A 21,797-nucleotide genomic window follows, 5' to 3' on the forward strand; every position below is an offset into this window, starting at 1 on the left:
CTAGCGAGGGTCCGGTGTACAACTCTTTACTTCAATGGAGCTATACCAATTTGTACCAAGTCTGAATTTGGCCCAATAATCCTACACCACAAGGGAATGTACCATTTTTCATATTTTTCCTCATAAAAAAACCCTGTTGTTTCATCACTTAATGTTGGCTTTGCCCTGAACAATAAATAACGACCTACTCTCCCAGTGAGAAGCAGGGTGGTGATGACCCCTGTCAGAAAAGTAGCAGAAGAGTTTGGCCACCAATCCTGTGGCTGAAGCATGCTTTGAAGAGTGAATGGCTGTGTGGGAGGGACTTTGACATTGAGCAAACTGTGCTTTATGAACTCTGGTCCACGCCGCCATACGACAAAGGAACCAGTTGCTTTGGGGAAAAAAAGAGAAATATTAAACCATATAAAGAATATTCCCAAATGCAAAAGGGTTCAAGGGCTAATTCTGCAATTATAACATGATGGCAGTGCAGGATGTGGGAAATCCCACTTGATATCTGTGAGAGTGGTCCAGTGGTTAGAACACTGATCTAAGACTTGGGAGAGAGTGGTTCAATTGTCTGCTCTGCCTGTGCCTCGGTTCCCCATCTGTAAAATAAGGATAACAGCACTTTCCTACCTCATACGAATGGCCATACTGGGTCAAACCAATGGTCCATCTAGCCCAGTATCCTGTCTTCCGACAGCGGCCAATGCCAAGTGCTTTGGAGGGAATGAACAGAACAGGTAATCCTTAAGTGCTCCATTGTCTGTGATCCACTCCCAGCTTCTGGCAAACATGCAGAGCATGGTGTTGCATCCCTGCCCATCCTGGCTATTAGCCATTGATGGACCTATCCTCCATGAATTTATCTAGTCCTTTTTTGAACCCTGTTATAGTTCTGGCCTTCACAACATCCCCTGGCAAAGAGTTACACAGGTTGACTGTGCATTGTGTGAAGAGGTATTTCCTTTTGTCTGTTTTAAACCTACTGTCTATTAATTTCATTGGGTAACCCCCAGTTCTTGTATTATGTGAAGGAGTAGATAACATTTCCTTATTCACTTTCTCCAAATCTGTCAAGATTTTATAGATCTCTATCATATCCCCCCTTAGTCGTCTCTTTTCCAAGCTGAAAAGTCCTAGTCTTTTCAATCTCTCCTCATATGGAAGCTCTTCCATATCCCTAATTATTTTAGTTGCCCTTCTCTGTACCTTTTCCAATTCCAATATATCTTTTTTGAGATGAAGCATCCAGATCTTCACACAGTATTCAAGATGTGGATGTACCATACATTTATATAAAGGCATTATGATATTTTCTGTCTTATCTATCCCTTTCATAATGGTTCCTAACTGTTAGCATTTTTGACTGCTGCTGCACATTGAGCAGATGTTTTCAGACAACTAGCCACAATGACTCCAAGATCTCTTTCTTGAGTGATAACAGTTAATTTAGACTCCATCATTTTGTATGTATAGCTGGGATTGTGTTCTCCAGTGTGCATTACTATACATATATCAACACTGAATTTCATCTGATATTTTGTTGCCCAGTCACCCATGAGAAGAAATACATCAAGGACTGTGAGATGTTCAGTTGCTATATTAATGGGACCCATATAATTACCTTAGATAGAGTCATTTTATTAGCATGAATCTCTGCAAGAAGCAAATTTAAAGGTTATGTGTGTGAACAAAATTTCAAAATTCACTCAGGATAGCATGTGCACCAAAAGTATTTGCACACTTATCCACTTAGAGAAAAGAAACAATGCCATAGGACTTATCCGACCAAGCACAATTAAACAGTACAGCTCTAATTTCCAATACAGTGCCTAATCAGTCCACTGAGAACAAATGTTTGAATACATTCACATAACCAATAATTTTGAGGAAACTGTGACCTGTAAGAGGAAAAAGAGGCTCAATTTGAAAAAGTATTTGTTATAAATGATTATTTATTTGTATAGTGGGAGCACATACAGGTGCCAACCAAGATCATGGCTCAATTGTGTTATATATTGTACAAACGCATAGGAAGAGACAACTCCTGCCTCAAAGATTTTGCAAACTAAATAGGCAAGGAAGACAAAGGGAGGGAAATATGTAGTAGTAATATCCCCATTTCACAGACAGGGAACTGAAACACAATGGTATAATAAAGGGACTTATCCATCGCCACATAGTGAGTCTGTGGCAGAAGTAGAAGTTGAACCCAGCTCTTCAGGGTTCCAGACCAGTGCCTTAACTACAAGACTATCTTTCTTGTCCAATTATTCACTTAGCTCTAGCTATTAGCTCAGCCTCTCTCTTTTAGTTCAGATAACTCACCCATCCTTATTCTACCCCTCGACCTCCAGGTGGCCTTTGTAACTACTTATTTTAGGAACAGATACAATAACGTTTGCTAATACTTGGACTACACTGACATGCATACCTTTCTAAAGTTTTTGGTTTTAATAAGAAAGTTTTAATAGCTCCTAAGGTTGCAAAGGAGTTCAGCTCCACTTGAAGTGTTAATTTTTTTAGATCTACAAATCAGAGAGGTTGGGAAAAAATAAAAAGGAAGCCGTACAAAATTTTCTCAGAAGATCTGCAATGACTCCCACAGCAACTCTGTATTCAACTGCAATTTCTGCTAACAGAGTGGCAAAGGAACAGCTCTCTACACTGACTCAGTGTGTTAGACTTGACCTTGGAAAATGCTTTGTAATACGCCAGGACACAAAGAATACATAATTCTGTGGCCCAGCAATTAGGAAGCATGCACCAATATTATATTCATGTTTTATATATACTGGTAAGCAAACAAAAGGGTGGGGGAGAAGATGAGTATGGAATCCATGGCAGGCTGGACAGTCTGTTTGATGAGGGTAGTTAAGAAGATTAATGTATACTCTAAACTCAACTCCCCCAGTCGGCCAGTGCTCAATAATTTAAAAGACAACGCCAGAGCCTTCATTTCAAGGTGATACAAAATTCTGATGATAAAAGAAGCAGCTGAAAACTTACCTTTAATTAAAGAACAAGCAGGCTGAAACTCCCATGTGCCTAGTAGGAAGCAATATCATTTAGGCAATGGTGTGGGACACTATTATTTATTTAATTCCTTTTATTGACTAACGGGTTTGAAAGAGAACCTATAACTACTGCTCCTCCCTAAAATCCTTAATAATACAAGAGTATTACTCACCTACATAATGATAAGAAGATGGGGAGTAAGGGAGAGCAATTAGGCAGACAGATGTACAGCTATATGGCACAGATATAACAATCCCCAGAATGAGGAGTAGGGATGGATAAATAACCAGCATTGTATATGAAATATTACATAGTGGTAAGATGAGTAAATTGGTGACAAAAATTAATAGATGGCAGACAGACGGGCAGATAGGTGATGAGCAAATTGATAGGTGAATGCACAGATAGATAGAGAAGTGACAAATACATTAATGAATTACAGATAAAGAAATTCATCAAGATGAGCAGAAATTAAACAAACAGAGCCCACAAAACCAGTTTAAGAGATGTGGAATCGGATTAAATTTCCATGAGGTCCCCAGCAGCCTGCTTCACACCTTTGCTGCAAACATCACTTTGAAGCTATTAAAGTTTATCAAAGGTCGTCAAACTACATTGTGTTAAGAGTTTATGAGTCATGGGCGGGAGCTTTTTCAGAGGGCTCTTTGAGGGTTTGTAGCCTCAGGCAGCAGCATCTGCCCATGGAGAGTGGCAATTCATCATGGTCATCAGTGACATTTTGATGACACTCTCTCTCCCTGGTGCCAAAATCAACTTTTTAGATTTCTGTCCAAATGTCAACAACTTGGTACTAATGGGAAATTAGCACACCCAGTCCTTCCATCAGCAGTGAGAAGGACCAGCACCTAGCAGGTGTTACTGACTGAGTTCAGAACAAAGAGGGTGCATACTGGACATCGAAAGGCCATGACTCCCCTGTCTCTGTCAATCATTGCAGGGATAGGTGGTATGGGCCCCGGTTCTGCAAGGCACTTAAGCGCAGGCCTAACATTCAGCATGTGCGCAATCCCAATGAAATCAATGGGACTATTTATGTGCTTGAAGTCAGGAATGTGATTAAAGCACTTTGCTAAACAGGGCCCATTGAAAATAGGTTCCAATGTTAATCAGTCCTTCATCCTGGAACATCTTCTCCCTCTGTAGAAAAAGGGGCAGGAAATCACAGCACCCCATTCTGCTCTCTAGCATCCTTCCATCACACTCAAAAATTGCAGATGGATTGACGCTGGAGGGAGCCACTTCTAGCCCTCTACTGCCTTATGGAAGATCACTAGGATGCTATGGCTTTTCGTAAGGGATGAGATGTGGAAGAAGTGGAAAATAAGGGACTTGCACAGCAATATTCAGAACTTGGCAAAATGCTGCTATGAGCTATATAAACCTTCCTTCTTCCTCCCACAGCTCAGCCTATACACCTCAAACCCTCCCCTTCTATTTTCTAGTCCTGAGCAGGCTATCAGTCATGCTGAAGTGTATGCGGATAACAGTCCATTAAAGATTCGGATGAGACTAACAAACGCATTTCATTAACCACAGCACAATCTAGACCTGAACCCAGATCGGCAGGTTTGAAAGGCTTGTAATAGGATCCGTCTTCACGTCTCCAATGATTATCACTCGGAGAGGGAATCTTAGCTGGATATTGCTATTATCCTGCTTCTTTCTCAAGGAAAAGTGGCCTGTGATGATTACCTTACATTTGGAGGGAGGAAGAGTCACCAAAGCTGGAGTACAAGAGAGTAACAGAACCTAGGCTTTTATCCCCATGTTCAGAGAAAGTCTGGACGCTTTGTTCAAGGATGAGGAGCCTGATTTACAGAGGAGCTGGGTACCCAAAACTCCCATTGACTTTAACAGGAACTCTTCTGAAATTCAGGCCAAAGTTTCCAGCTCTTTCTCAGATGCCGTCTTTATTTAGGGCTTTAACAGAAAAACATAAGACACGCAAATGACCTTTCTGCCTAGGGTTCCATGCCCAGTACTGATTCAGTCACTATTAAACTGCAGCAAGTAAAAGCTAATGGAAACAACCATCTGAAACAGAGAAATCCCCTTTGTAGCAGCTCTTATTAGCAGCTCTCTGGCTTCTTTCAGTGGCTTCCCAGCCCCTTCCCTGGAAAAGTCAGCAGGTGATTTACATCCTGCTGGGTAATTGGCAGGTTAACAAGGATTACTTGCCAAGCATATCTAACTATTTAACCCCTGCTGACCCTGCATGCCTCTCTGCAGTAGATTGAGGGGTAGCATTTTTTTCCCCCAGATTGCAGGCTGAGGAGGGGTTCTTTCAGCCCAGATAGGTTCTCTACTTGAACAGTGAAGGGCCAGTATAGCCTGTCAAAAAATGTCTTTTATTTAGTAACTCATCTAAAGGATGAACTGACAAACTTCTAGCCAGGGGGCCAAATCTGAGCAACACTTTTTTGCTCTAGCTTTAGCTCACTAATGCTGTGCTAAATTATCTAACTGTGCTTTATTATAAAAGCCTCTCCCAAGCGAGCAGAGGGAACTGTCCTTGCTCTCTTTAGTTGGATTTTATCATGCAACGTTAAAAATCAACAGGAAAGACAGGCTGAATGGGAAATAAATACTTTAAGGAACACTGTAGCAGTAACAAAGAACAGCTAATGTATTTTTAACATAACTCTGTTCTCAGCTGTAATGAATCTGCTTTGGATTCACATCATTCCCATCTACTAAATTGCCTGCCTCCTGCTTTGTTGAAATTAGTACCATGCAGGATTCTGCAGTACACATCTTTACCAAGTGCCAGATCAGAGGTGGGAAATATCATTTCCAATTTTAGTAGTCCCCCGATTCTTGTTTGTGGGGACATAGCAATATTATACCTATTGTATGGCCTTTGCTGTTTAATGCCCATCTGGGGAGATTTTAAACCATGCAACACCTACAGCTCTTATTTGTGCCCTGGTAAATAAAGCTGGGTTCACAGGATCAAAGCATTTCTCCTGTATCTGCCAAAGAACTTGCACGTGTGCAGTGTAGTTGTAGCCATGTCGGTCCCAGGATATTAGAGAGACAAGGTGGGTGAGAGAATAGCTTTTATTGGACCAACTTCTTCTGGCGAGAGAGACAAGCTTTCAAGCCACACAGAGCTCTTCTTCAGGCCTGGGAAACATACTCCCAGCATCACAGCAAAATGCAAAATGGAACAGACAGTTTAGCATAAGAAGTTAGCACACATTGTAAGGGACCATTCAAGGTAGACTGGCCTGTTAACACCTCTGCAGCCATAAGACAAAAAGGGGGGTTTAGTGTGTTACAGGTTGTTGTAATAAACCATAACTCCAGTCTCTCCGTTCAGTCCATGATTTTTAGTGCCTCACAGAGTTACGAATTTAAGCTCCCAGGCTTGTCTTTTGAAAGTGTTGTGTAGGTTTCCTTTGAGGATGGGGACTGATAGGTCAGATATATAGAGAGACCGCTTTGTGAAAAGTGTTTGCCTACACGTGATAGGGTGTTTTTCTCTTTTATCATTTTCCTGTGAGTTTATTTGAGAGCATAGTGACTGTCTGGTTTCACCCATACAGTTGTTATATTGGGACATTTCTTGCACACTGATAATGTCCCCCACAAAGCCGCAGTCTGATACACGGTCTATTCCCTAATACTCTCCATGGGGATGAAATCCTCCCATTGAGCTGGCATGACACAGCAATTTGGGACAGGTGAGGCAGGAGAAAACTCACATAAAGAACCTTGAGCCTTCTCACTATGGGGTCCAGTCAGATGACTTTAGAGGAGGCCTCAGCTGCTCTAGCACTAGTCTGGGATCAGGTGACAGTCAAATGAGGTTTCAAGTTCTCTGGGTGAGTTTATCATGACTATGGACTGATACTACAGCAGAAAGCAGCATTTTAACACACACGCACGCACACACCCGTCTATTTCCTGATGACGTATGTGGATGAAAGCACAGAAGCTATCAGCATTTGTGCCTAACTGGCCTCTAAATAAAGATCTTTTGGAACCAGCAAGGAAACACGACTGCCTATAACAAAGTAAAGAGTAAGGCAAGACTGTTAGAGAGTACAGGAATAGGCTGAGATGGCCTATTCTAAATTAGAGGTGGGAAGACTGCTGTGAAAATGGATTTGTATTGAATGTAGCCGGTTAGTAAGATTAATGAGGGCAGGAATCACATTGCATGGTGGTCAATCTTCAATAATTTAAGGATAATAGAAACTAATTTCAATGTGATAAAAACTTCCTCTTATTTGAAATTTGGCTGAGGCTTCTGAATGGAACAGAGAGGCCAAACTTTGCGAAGTCAGGATGCCATCAGGTGCAGAGAGAACTAAGAAGTGCTGTAGAAACAATTAGTAATAATAATCCTCACCTATTTTTGATTCTTTCATCTGCAGCATCCCACATTTTGCCTCAGTTTTTAATAAAGGTAATGAGGAACTCGGGGGCAGTGACAGGGTGGCTAATGTGAATGAAGATATGGAAATAGAAATTATCACCTCCAAGGTGGTAAGCCACACTCAAACAGTTTAATGAGACCAAATTGAGGTGAGCAGATAATCTAATTTCAAGAATATTAAAGGAACTGGCACATTACATTACAAATCCAACAGCCAAGATATATAATGAATCTGTAAACTCAGAGGTCATACCCTGTGACTGGAGAATTGGAAACATAACACCTACATTTAAGAAAGGACAAAAAAGTGATCCAGGAAACTACAGGCCCATTAATTTGACCTCAATTGTATGCAAGATCTTAGAACAAATTTTGAAAGAGAGAGTACTTGAAGACATAGAGGTAAATGGTAATTGGGATAAAATACAACATGGTTTTACTGAAGGTAGATTGTTCCAGACCAACCCGATCTCTTTCTTTGAAAAGATATCCGATTTTCTAGCAAAGACAAAGCAGGAGATCTAATCTATCTTAATTTCAGTAAAGCATCTGATACAGTTCCACATGGAAACGAGGAATTAAACTGGAGAAGTTGGGGATTAATATGGGAATCAAAAGGCGGGTAAGGAACTGGATAAAGGGGAGATTACAATGGGTTATGCTGAAAGGTGAACAGTCAGGCTGGAGGGACGTTACTAGTGGAGTTCCTCAAGGATCAGTCTTAGGACCAATTTTATTTAATATTTTCATCAACGAGCTTGGCACAGAATAGGAATGTCCCAAATTTTTTTGCACATGACACAAAGTTGAGAGGGATTGCCAATACAGAGGAGGACTGGAATATCATACAAGAAGATCTGGATGACCTTGAAAACTGAAATAATAGAAATGGGATGAAATTTAATAGTGCAAAGTCATGCACTTATGGACCAACAAGAATTTTGCTATAAACTGAGTACTTATCTTTTGAAAACAACAGAGGAGGAAAAAGACTTGGGTGTACTAGTCAATCACAGGATAACTATGAGCTGCCAATACGATGCATGCACAAAAAAAGGCTAATGCAATTCCTTGACACATCAGGAGAGGTATATCCAGTAGATATAAGGAAGCGCTATCACCCTTGTACAAGGCATTGGTGAGACCTCATCTAGAACACTGTATACAGTTCTGGTCCCCATGTTTAAAAAAGATGAATTCAAAGGGAAAAGATGCAGAGAAGGCCTACTAGAATGCTCTGAGGAATGGAGAACCTACTTTATGACAGGAGACTTAAGGAGCTTGGCTTGTTTAGCCTAAGAAAAGGAGAGCTGAGATTGTTCTCTGTAAATACATCAGAGGGATAAACATCAGGGAGGGAGAGGAGTTATTTAAGTTAAGGGCCAATGTTGGCACAAGAACAAATGGATATAAACTGGCCATCAACAGCCTTAGGCTTGAAATGAGATGAAGGTTTCTAACCATTAGAGGCATGAAGTTCTGGAACAGCCTTCCATGGAGAGTAGTGGGGTCATAAAACCTAAGTGGTTTCAAAGACAGAGCTTGATAAGTTTATGGAGGGGATGGTATGATGCGACTTCTTACAATGATATGTAGCCAATCTGCGACAGCTAGTAGCAAATATCTCCAATGGCTGGTGATGGGACACTAGTTGAGGAGGGCTCTGAGTTAGTACAGATAATTGTTTCCCAGGTGTCTGACTGCTGGGTCTTGCCCACATGCTCAGGGTCTATCTGATCACTATATTTGGGGTCAGGAAGGAATTTTCTCCCAGGTCAGATTGGCAGAGACCCGGGCGAGGGGGGCGGGGGGGTTTGCCTTCTTCTGCAGCATGGGACATGAGTCACCTGCTGGTTTGAACGAGAGTAAATGGTGGATATTCTGTAACTTGAAGTCTTTACATCAAGATTAGAGGATTTCAGTAACTCAGCTAAGGGTTATGGGCCTACCACAGGAGGGGGTGGGTGAGGTTCTGAGGCCTGCAATATGGAGAAGGTCAGACTAGGTGATTATGATTGTCCCTTCTGGCCTTAAAGTCTATGAGATTTGTCAAAATTGTCTGGCAAGCCAAGAACAATGGAGAGTTCTTAAGCTCCGCAAGCTCCTTGTTCCCTTCCTCCCCTTGATGGCCTTCCCACAAGTTAACACCTAGACACTTCTACAATCATTAAAATATGCAGTACCAGAAATGTCCATACAAAAGTTGCAATCATACTTGCCCATACTAATAATGGCTAGTAATAATCTCCACATCTAACCAGCTATATACCTTATCTTACCATCTTTCCAGATGCCCCACCTCCAAGATGACCTTTGTTGTACACCCTAAAAGCAAGGGTCTAGGGGTCCAAACAGGAAAGCAAGAATCAGAATCAAACCCCATCAAAGAAAACGCTCTGCCACCAGGGTATATTAGTCCGAGCACAGCTGCTGAAGGTATCACACAGAGAGAGGGAGAGTCTCGGTGGTAGCCAGATCACAAAACATTTAGGGCTTCATAGGTCAAAACCAACATCCTAAAGCTACTAGGCAGCCAGCGCAAACTGCAGAATACAGGTCTAATGTGGTTCTCTGCATGCTGTAGCTCACAAAAGCTTATGCTCAGATAAATTTGTTAGTCTCTAAGGTGCCACAAGTACTCCTTTTCTTCTTATCATGACAAGATTTCTTATGTTAAAGTGACTAATACATACTCCAAGTCTGGGCTTTTTTTTTTTTTTTTAAACTAATGTTTGTTGTCTGAGAGTTTACTCAAGCAATCTGACTGGATAATACTGCACTGGGACTCAGTATTATTGACCTCTGAGGTAAGTACAGTAATAGACACTTACTGACATCACATGACTTTTCAGCCAACCACGAAACAATATTTTCTTCTTGGATTTAACATCCTCTTTATTTTTATCATTCATTATATAACTAACTATATTATGAAACTTCTATAGTGGTATGTGACAGATTTGTAAAAAAGACTTTAGATAAAATAAAAGTGGTTTAGTACTATTATCACTGTCTGAAAAGTCTATATTGAGAGAGAGAGAGAGAGAGGACAAAATTTTCACCCAAAACAATATGCTTCTATGGTAATAAAGGACAGCTCTGTGTCATTATGGCAATTAAACCTTTAAAACAATAATATAAAACCAAAGCAGAGAGTCACAGAAATCAATCACCATCTCACTGTTGTTTTGAGCTATTTCCCACTGCACAAACCACTCTGAGCCCACTTCCTCCACACTCTAAGAACACAACTGGTGTTTTATGAGCAAAACTCTTTAGGAAGAAGAGGAAAGCAACAAGGCTTTTCCTGCACAGCAACAGAATTGCAGAGATTTCTTACAGTCCCCTCTTCGAAGCTAGGAATAGGGGCCCATAACTGGGGCTTCTAGGCACTACTGCAATACAAATAACAAACAAGGATAATAATACTAGAAATAATTACTCATGCCAGAAGGGGGTGACATTTGCACTATTAATTTGTAGAGCAAAGTAGCGGATTGCAAAACTCAAAGTTAACTTAAATAAATGCTGAATTACTAACTGATAATGTTATTCCACTAGTCACATGAAAAAAGTTTTTCCTTTTGTTCAACAATTCTGGCAGAGGGATGCAATAAATCTGGAGAAAGACATATTGATTTCAATAGAACTATGCCATTTACATCTATTTAGGCCCAAGATAGTGTGACAGGGTCGGGCTAGATGGCTATAGGAGAGAAATAGAAGGCAGATATATAAGCCCCAGGATAAGTAGGTCCCTTTTTCCTGGGTAAGGTAACAGGGAAGGTTCCAGAATAATCAGGAACCTTCTGGAGACAATTAAGACAGGATGATTAGAACACCTGCAGCCAATCAAGAAGCAGCTAGAATCAATTAAGGCAGGCTAATCAGGGCACCTGCATTTTAAAAAGGAGCTCACTTCAGTTTGTGGTGTGCGTGTGAGGAGCTGGGAGCAAGAGGCACTAGGAGCTGAGAGTGAGAACGCGGACTGTTGGAGGACTGAGGTGTACAAGCATTATCGGACAGCAGGAGGAAGGTCCTATGGTGAGGATAAAGAAGGTGTTGGGAGGAGGCCATGGGGAAGTAGCCCAGGGAGTTGTAGCTGTCGCACAGCTGTTCCAGGAGGCACTCTAGACAGCTGCATTCCACAGGGTTCTGGGCTGGAACCCGGAGTAGAGGGCGGGCCCAGGTTCCCCCCAAATCCTCCCAACTCCTGGTCAGACACAGGAGGAATCGACCTGGACTGTGAATTCAGAAAAACGGCCAGGCTGAGGGCTGCCGTGAATCTCCAAGGCAAGCAAATCCGCCAATAAGCGCAAGACCCACCAACGTAGAGCAGGAACTTTGTCACAGTAGATAAAATCCACTAACATTACAGCCATGTGTCTTTTCTTGATTCCTCATTCCCTTTCTCCATTTCTTGATTCCTTTCTCTCCTGCTCTCTGTACCCCATTTTTATTCCCCCTTCTTATCCTGATAGTGTTTTATCTCTTTTTCCTCCTATTATTTTCACTTTTTCATTGTTTATCATGTTTGAATGAATTAGATGACCATGAGAATCAAACTGATGTCAGTGTGCAAATGTCCTCTTACAGCTCTGCCAAAGTACTTCAGATCCCGACCCCTGCAGTTCCAGTCCTAGGTCTCTACACAGCTCTGCTAATCCAATTCAACCCTGACCTGCATTTCTCTTGAGCAGAGACAGACAACCGTACCAAAATGTCTGACAGCTCTGTGACCCAGCTGAGATCAACAAACTTTTTATTTGTGATCTACACCAGATACCTTGAGATGAAAGGATAGTGTATTTAATCGCTGTTGCCCCTAGTCACCTCTCCTCACCTTTTGATAATTGTCCTATAAAGGAAAATTCAAGTGCACAGTAAGAATAGTTATGTAAATCCTATAATCAAGGAGCCAGAATCTTCTACTGGTGTAAATTGGCATTATTCTATTGACTTCAATGGTGCAATGCTGATTTACTTCAGCTGAGGATCAGGCCCACCAATTTAATCAGCACTCATCTTTATTATGTAGCTGCAGTGAAGATCACTTGACTCTCCATGCTACTGGTAGAGCTGATGTTGATATGGCTTAACAATGAGGAATTTTGGCAATAAGCCTGTAGGCAGCCCTTCAGGGGTGCCCCATGGCACCCACAACAATCACATCCTGAAGTATTCAGGAAGGAAGTATTCCACCATCACTGGCTACAGAATCAACATTTGTAGAGGGCTCAGTGGTGCAGTGGATTAGTGGAATTCTGGAGACCATGGGCCACATTCAGAGGGGATGTAAATGTGGCTTATGCTTCAATAAAATGGTCTAAATATAAATTAGAGTAAATTATGCACTGAAGGGGCAGAAGGGCAGAGTTGTAGTGGGAAAGGCTGTCAGCAACAACAAGATGTAAGATAAAGCAGGGTGTTTTATCTTATACCTTCTTACATCCAATTGCTGGTTGTTTTTCTTGCTACACCATTACCTTTCTGTCCCCGATGGTCAAGATTCCCGGGTGTGTCAGAGCAGCGTCCCCTTTCCATTGTCTCAAATTCTGGAGGATGCCAGCAACCAAATCGACCCCAGACACAAGTGAGAGCAGTCTCAGGGTTGTTCTAACTTATCCTGCAGATAACATCTCCCAAGGAGCTACTCTGCTGACATACCCTTCCCAGTCTCAGAATGACCATCTATGCCAGTAGGACCAGATGTAGCTGATGTCAGGCTGGCCCGATATAACTGAGGATTTTCTTAAACTAGGGGAATCCTTAGGTGCTGCCATCAGTCATTGGGTCCCCTTTGCAGCTTTCAAGCCATGCAAAGGCGACACAGTAGGGCTGAGGAACTTACACTCATTCCAACTTAACAAAGTGTAATTATATACACCACCTGTGAATTTGGTCCAAATCTTATACAGAAAACAAGTGAAAATTAATCTGTTATCTCAACCTAGCCTCCATTTGCCATATCACAAAACTACTACACATTTTGGTATGCCTGGCAGTCCCAACTCAGAATAAGCCCAGAACAGAAAGAACAAGGAGCACTGCATCTCACCCCTAACTTGCACCAATGAAGCTGTAATGGAAACAATCCTAGAAGAATGCTGTGTGCTGGAGGGTCAGAACTGGGATTCATTGGTACAATTATGCAGGGGAAGCTTGCACTATGTCTGGCTTAAATCAGTGCTGTTATTTCTTCACATCTACAAGCATTTAATATACTAAAATAAAAGTCTATGACACGCTGGGTTTTAGCCCATCATGGAGTTTCTGTTGAAAGTTTTTCAACCATCTCTGGTGTATATTTGGAGTGACCAGGGCTAAAACCCATAGCAATGCCTCAGGGCATAGAAAAGATTTACTTCAAGAAAAGAATTAGAGGAAGAAAAGCCCCTCCATAACTGAACTGCTTGGCATGTGCTGAATGCAAGCTGAAGATTACTGTAAAGGGCATGGAGAAGAACAAGCTCGAGCCCTAAGTAAAGTACAGACACTTGGGAGGAGGAGTAGGTCATTACACACAAATCTATTTCTTTCTTCTGTCATTGGTCTGGGGTTCAAAGGTCCTTGGTTTTTTAGGATACTAGCCTAGGTTAGAAGTAAATATGAGTGTTCTCTATTATTTCTACAGAAGTGGACTGATTATAGATTTTCTTTAAACATATGATTTGTTGCTGGGGGTTTTTTTCCACTGACTCACACATCCAGTGACTTTGTACACAGCATTACTTCAACAGTGTAATACATCAGCTTAATTTGATAAGCCTTTTCCCCCCTTTCCGGGTATTGCAAACAGCAGTATCACAATCTCATAAGGCTGATGGGGCAATCATAGCACTGACTTCTGGGTAATGCATTCCACCTTCCAACTCCAGCCTGCAAGACAGATGTCCTCTAAGCCATTCTGTACCCTATGCACATTCTTGTGCCGTTAAGGATAGTATTAGACATGATTTGCAGCATGAAACCCAAAAAGGTGAAATCTCAGATGAGAACTTTGTAATTGGAAATGGGGCCTTAGGTCCTTAAAAGTATGGATTGTTACTGCTGTGCTAGGTTGGTTAAGAAAATATGTCTGGCCCAGAGCTGGAGAAAATAGAATATCAAGTTATTACAATGCACGTCACAGAGAACAACGGAAAGCAAATGTTTTTGATAGATTATGTGTGATTAGAACAAGGGCCCTAGGCATGGAAATCTATCTATTAGATATAATTATTTCTTTAGTCCCAGTAATATAACTATCAAACCTTAGAGTAAACTTCATTTGTTGCGGGAATGACCCATGTGCCTGATCCTCTGGGCTTTTTCACTTATGTCAAGCGAAATCACCATTACAGACTTGTAGCTAAATGTTGTTGGAATGATGGACAGGTAGCTCTTTACTCCACATTCATGGTCTGTTTATTCATCTGCTCTGTTTACTGAGAATCACTGAATATAGAAGCTACCAGCACCAGTATTAGTAAATGGACTAAGAACATGTGTTTCCTTCAGGGGAATATTTGACAGTGTATTTTTTAAGCCATATAGGAGAAATAAAGTGTAAACAAGTTGTGAATTGATGAGAAACGAAATGCATCAGTAAGAAGTCTGATTATTGCATGAAGGGTATATTGCATCATGGTGGGAGGGTGGATCAACCCACCAAGATGACTGTCAGCACTCAGCAGCTCCTGATTTGTTCATTTTGCACGCAGGTTTCTCATTTCTGTAGAGCTCTCCACAAATCCTCAGATCCCCAACATTTTTATCCCCACCCCTGAATTGTCCCTCTCCTGCACTGATGAGGCAAGGCCAGTGAAGAGTTGTTCTTCACCCTATGCCCATCCTCTGGAGGCTGAATGTTCTGCCTCCTGAAAATTCTCAGCCTGTGCTGGATCTAGGGAGCTTGGGACCTGAACTCAAATTATGTCCACCACCAGGCTGACACTTATCAGGTTTCTTTCAACAAAGGCTTGCAATAAAAGTCCTTCACAAAGTAACTGACAGAAATGTAATTAAACCAATTTGAATCTTCCACAAAGTGTTCACAGGAGACCAAGAATATTTTCCCCTTTAATACTGAATGAGTCATAAAATGTTTAGTTTGGAAGTTTGGTAACTCATGGAATCCCACCATGGAGCTCTAAAATGGATGGCATGCCAACACAGACTTAAGAGAAGAGAAGAGAGATGCTGAGAAAGCTCTATATTGGTGCTGAAGAGATAGAAACATTGCTCATGCTTTCTGCATTGCCAAGTTTTATGATTTTATTGCAAGTCTTCATGATAGTTGGTGTTTTCTAAAAGCCCCAGTTGCTGGAATCAAAAGATGGTAAGTGAATCTCAGCTTTAATTTGTAACCAAGTAAGTTAATAGCCCTAATAGTTTTGGAGAAAATCATGAAAACAAGAAAGAAGTGTATCCTAAAGGCTCAGAAACCAAAAAGCAAAGAAAAAGAATCATATTTTATATATCAGGATTTCCCCTAAGAGGCCAAGGCCTGTTCGCATCCCTTGTTAGTTCTACAACTAGACGTAAATTATCCAGCAGCATATGGAGATATGGAAGTACCACCACACATCCCAGAATTTCTTATCAGCTATAGCTATCATACAGGATTGTTGTTGATGAGGCTTCAACACTTTTGCAGTGGAAAAATGAGAAAACACACGTTGCAATAATCAGGAATAGGAAACTTTAAACAGATACACTCTCCACATGGCCCTCCTCAAAGAGAAAATCTATTTCATTTGTGGAATAACCAAAAGAGAGTGATATACTGTAATCCAACCACAAAACACTTACACAGGTCTTTCAGAAACTAACAGATGTTTGCTCATAAAAAGAAAAGTACGATTCGGCCTTTTTAGATACCTATAAGAATTCAGATAATTTTAAATTATTTTAATAGCTATCTTCAGTTATTTTAAGGCACAGTGCCACTATCTGATCCTGTTTCCTTCTTAAAATGACCAACTCGTATTGTGGATTTTCATACATGCCAAGGTGCGAGTTGCTAATGCCTTCTCTTGATTAGTTAGAAAATGAAAACCGCTACTGTATGGACCAGAATAAACAGAAACATGGCTGTAGGACTGTTCACAAGTAATGCCTCATGCAGCCTGCACAGATCCAGTCTCAGAATGATCTAGGAAAGCTTTAGTGATTTTTCTGGTTTCAGAGTAGCAGCCGTGTTAGTCTTTAAGGTGCCACAAGTACTCCTTTTCTTTTTGCAAATACAGACTAACCAATTTATTTGAGCATAAGCTTTCGTGAACTACAGCTCACTGAATGCATCCGATGAAGTGAGCTGTGGCTCACGAAAGCTTATGCTCAAATAAATTTGTTAGTCTCTAAGGTGCCACAAGTACTCTTTTTCTTTTTAGTGATTTTACTGTGAATAGACTGGCAGACTGGACTACAGAGCCTTCTGAAAAACAAACCCTGGTTCACATCCTGTCTTAGGTCTCAAGTGACAATGAATTTTATCTTTTCATCTCAGCTTCAAATGGATGTTTGATTGCCTCATAAAACCAACATATGCATGTAATCCCCTTGGGGTTTAGAGAGCATGACACCTTTACAACCTTGTCCTGAGGCAGAAGAGGTGCTGGTTGTTCAGGGGGAGAGATGTCGAGAGAGGCAGAGGACAGGGGTATGAGGGTGTCTGTAGCTCCAGACAAGAGGAACTACAGCGTGCAGGCCTTCAAATAGTGAAGCAGCCGAGAACCAGCCTGAAGCCTGGGAGGGACAGAGTGGCCAACCAGGGATGCCCCAGGAGAGGAGCCAGGAGGAGCACTGTGCTGAAAGAAATCACCTGAGAAGGACAAACTGGAGTCAGACCCAGTATCACTGTCACCCAGACCTGTCTGGGGCCATGAGTACTGGGGCTTGTGACCTTGCACTGGGAATAAGGAGGGAGGGTGTAGCTAGTTAAGGTTAAGCCACTCTGTGGGGCTTGCAGAGAGCGGCAGAAGAGGGGTTTGTTGGGGAAACTTTACTAGCGCAGAGGATGACCAGGAGCACCCAAGACTCACTGCTGAACTGGTACTCTGCCCAGGATTCTTGAACTCTGAGTCTAGATGCATTGCTCAGTGTCTATCCTTATATATTGTGGTACCACTGGGCCCGTGAGTCCTCATGTTGTTCCCCCATCTTCTCCCGCTGTTGTGTTCCTCCATTCATCCCTCTTTAAATAAGTATTTTCCTTTCCTATATTTGTTGTACTATTGGGGGAAGGGGAGGGTGCGTGCGCATGCCCTTGGGGGTGGGGGAGGGGAGACAGGTGCCCCTGGGGTGAAAGGGAATTTCCCTGCTGCATCCCACATGCACCTTTTCTTGGCTAGAGCCATCTGCAGAGGAGACTCCATCTTGGCCATGAGGGAACTATAGTTATGTGCAAAAAAGGACTGAGTGTTGTCTTTGTATAGGAAAGGCCAAGGCTAAGGATTAGCAGAAATGATCAAGGCTGAGCTACTTTTAAGAGAGCTACACTGGGGGAAACTGAAACAGCACCATCCTACACTATTCCTGACTCTAGCTGATTTGTCAGCCCCTCACTTTCAGGCACATTAACTTCACACAAATATTAAAAGCAACACACACATATGATATATAAACTGTACAGATCATAGTTCTTGTAGGAGGATTACTAAACCACCTACACAGGAATTTCTTTTTTCTGCTAAAGAAGGTGTGAGATTGCATGAATTTAGATTGTTACCTCAGGTAATCTGCAGAGCAATGTGCCAAAGCGCCTACACGCTGAGTGTTTACAAATTTAAAGTTTGGGATTGACTATGTGCCAATCCCTCTTCAGCTGTGGGCACTAGACCCTGCACCCAAATCACTGTTGACCTTTTCTGGTATTTATGATGTCAGTACAGATTTTTATCACTGTTTGAGCTCTTGACACAAAGCAAACAGGTTCTGTAGCTTGTGTTTATCCATGCAAGGAATAAGAACTGGGATTTCAGTTCCTATCTGTCCACTCTCCTCTTTGGCGGCTTGGACAATAGGGGGCAGTGCATAAATCTTAATTCTTTAATAAGCTTTTCAGATATGCATGATGGGACTATGTGAAGTATACCATTTATTTTACTTAGCACAGTCAGTTGATTTTTAAACAACTTCCAAATATTTATAGTTAAGTACAGCTGCAAAGGCAAGTGGCCAATTGGATTGTGGAATTGGCTGACACTGCACATGCATTAGAGTGGCATCAGAGGCTAGCTACATTCTCCAGGACAGGTATGCTTAGAGTTTGTCCCAAGAATCACCAAAGCACCTTTGGAAGTAAATGATAGCATTATGTTTAAAACTGACTCTTCAACACTGACCCCCTCCAGGAACTGCTGGGCTCTCATACATGCTTCTGAGTTGTTGCTTACACATGACATTGACTAGGCAAAACCAAGCAAGGATAGCAAGTGCTAGCTGCCAGTAGGCAATTAGGGTTGCCTAATTCTATCTCTGTGTGGAGACCGCTACCCATCAGAGTCAGCAGAACAGAGGCGCAGATGGTCCCTGCAAGTCTCCCTAGCTTGAATAACATTCACGTTAGTTTTGTGGTTCACAGCCTACGTTGTTGTTGGAGGAACATGTTTCTGTCTGGTCATAGCTCTTACACCACAGGTTGGGTTGTAACCTACTGAGATTAAAGGCAAATTGAAGAAACTTGTCCAACAGCAACAATCCCAGCTGCCTTATAAAGATACTACTATGTGCTTTTTACTCATCTAATTACCAAGAGGCCAAAGCAAGAGAGGTGGGAATTTTCATCTATAAAAGGAAAGCATTAATACTTCCTTTGTCTACCTTGTCTATTTAGACTGTACGTTCTTTGAGGCTGGGACTGTCTCTCACCATCTAGCACAATGGGGTCCTGATCAAAGTTGGGGCCTCCATGTGTAATTCAAATGATATGTTATAAAGTCAGAGCCAAAATGGCTCTGCCCCATTCAAACCCGGGCTAAAGGAAATAAATGTTTACTAAATAATTAAAGACAAAATCAGAAACTTAAAGGGGGGAAAAAATCTTTAATTGCTAAGAGGATGGAAGAATAAATATAACAAAACAATTAGCTGATGGGGCCTTTTAAAAATTCTATGACTGATGGAAGAGAACATAGTTTAGGACTTGTTCTTTTCTCAGAAGAATTCATACAATTTCTGCAATGAAAGTGGATTGGCTATACTAGGTTTTACTGCCTGAAATATTCTACAGCACTTTATCCAAGAATATGTATGTTCTGTGGTCTTGTTTTCCTGCCCCACGGCTAAATGGTTTCTCATGTTTGGAACTCTCAGAACCCAATGTGAGATGAATGGAAAACCTAACCTGTGTAAATTAAGCCTCAGAAGCCTGCCCCTACCAGACTGGCTGCAGACAGAAACCTTTGAAGTGAATATTAATATATTGTTTGTTTAAAAAATCTACCCTACAGAAAGAGATACTGCAGCATGCTTAACTTTGGGAGACAGGGAGAGAAAGAGGCTAAAGCGGGAATGTCAAACTCATAGCTGACAAGCTGGATCTGGCCCCCTTAATGCATATATCCAGCCCTCAATAACCGATTCAGATTATACAGAATGAAAATTTCCACTACAATATTAATAAATATCTAGCCCTTATGGCTGCAGAGATAACCTTCTAAATGTGACACAGTCTGAAACAATATTTCTGAAACAATCTAAGAGAGGTGTGTTTCCCATATTAATCTCAATGGTGTGTTGACTCTGAAGCCTAACGGTGCCACTTCAGTGAACAGATTTTCAAATAACCAAGTGCACATATTTATATGAGTAATTTGTGCACTCAGCTACCCTGATTGAGCAACCCTGGTAACTGCATATGCAGAGGAGCAAACAAACAAAGAACAGAAATAGCAATGGTTCTAAAAAGCATCCTGTATCATTTTCCCCCGACTGAGTGATGCTGAATGTAACAGTAACTTTACCAACTACAATAAAAGTTATTATATAAGGGCCATATTCTCTCTCCTTGATCTTTGCACAAACCTCATGTTTTTATTGATGAATTTTTCCTCACAATACTCTGTGAAGGAAGGAACTATACAGGGGTAACAGGGTGAAATTTAAGTGCTTGTGATATACAGGAGGTCAGACGAGATGATCTCTTGGTTCCTTCTGGCTTTAAACTCTTTGAATCTATGAATTTGTGGGAGACCCTTTGTGGATCAAGAACACAGGATATCCCTAACTCTATAGCCTTGGGTTACAGGCCATAACCACAAATTTATTTTGGGCATCTCAAGGTAACACATTTGACATGTCTATGCTGAAAGACCAACCTCAATCTAAACCTCTTCCAGATAGGTTGTCCTAGAAAAGAGAATCTGAACTATCAGCCTCTCTAAATCATTATGATCAACTTGAAAATTTAGACTTCCTGGGTACAAACAGAACCACAGACTTCAGATGTTTCTGTGTGTATGTGTGTGTGTTTTTGTAAACGGGAAGAGGCTGTGCTGGAAAGTAATATCTGCTATCCCCCAGGATCCCACAGAAGAAAGCTCTGACCCTCTTCCATCCTACACCCGCCGTGAAAATACTTTTACTTGCTGAAACATCAGCTGAAATTATCACGAGATTTCCAACAGCCATTTCTAGCCAATAATTGGTGTCTGAACATTTCTACCAAGAGAATCGATAGCTCTAAAATTGCCCTCCGGGATGGAGTAGGATGTGGTGTCAGACTCCTACAGAGGAGATAACTTCCCTTAACAGCAGTATTACTACCGTTGTGCTAAGTACTGTCTCAGGAACACTCTGAATTGTCCCAAAGAGGTCTCTTCCAAGTTATTTTGAGAAGACTAATGGGAAAACTGAGGAATGGACTAGAGAAGCCTAAAATAATTGTTAAAGATTGATTTTATAAATACAGATGTCAGGCATGCTGGAAATTCATGGCTCCATTAAAGAATCAAATCTCTCTGTGATCTGAGAACAAGTGGTAGCTATCCCTCCTAGACAGTCTGAAGAGAAGAAAAATATCAAACAACAAAAAAGAAGGTTTCAATATTTAAAGAGTGAGCGTGGTGTGGCAGGAGTTATAAACTTGGTAGATTCCTGTGGGAGAGAAAATAGGAGTCCAAAGTCACTGAGTGCTACAGTTTTTAATGGGAGTTGTGTGGCTAGCCCCTCCTTATCCATTTGCTTTGAAAATGGCTCTCTCCTTGTCAAACTATGTGACAGACTTCAGGAAGGTAATGGCAGTGAATATGAGTGAAGGAATCTACTCCAGACACTTTATATCCAGCAGATGCCTCTATCAACTTATTAACAGAAGCACGAAATATTTTACTTTCATTCACATAATTGCAGGCAATAATCCATCCTCCCTTGCATCACTCCAAGTAGGTTCTCCTCATTTGCA

At 41.4% G+C, this 21,797-nt stretch overlaps 1 protein-coding gene across 4 annotated transcripts in view; it reads right to left on the reverse strand.

Moving 5' to 3' along the window:
* LARGE1 (LARGE xylosyl- and glucuronyltransferase 1) overlaps positions 1–21,797 on the reverse strand; it is a 375,539-nt gene that overhangs the window by 126,090 nt on the left and 227,652 nt on the right. The gene's annotated exons all lie outside the window — the stretch shown is intronic.

Source organism: Chelonia mydas, chromosome 1 (assembly GCF_015237465.2).
Source record: "Chelonia mydas isolate rCheMyd1 chromosome 1, rCheMyd1.pri.v2, whole genome shotgun sequence".
NCBI lineage: Eukaryota > Metazoa > Chordata > Testudines > Cheloniidae > Chelonia > Chelonia mydas.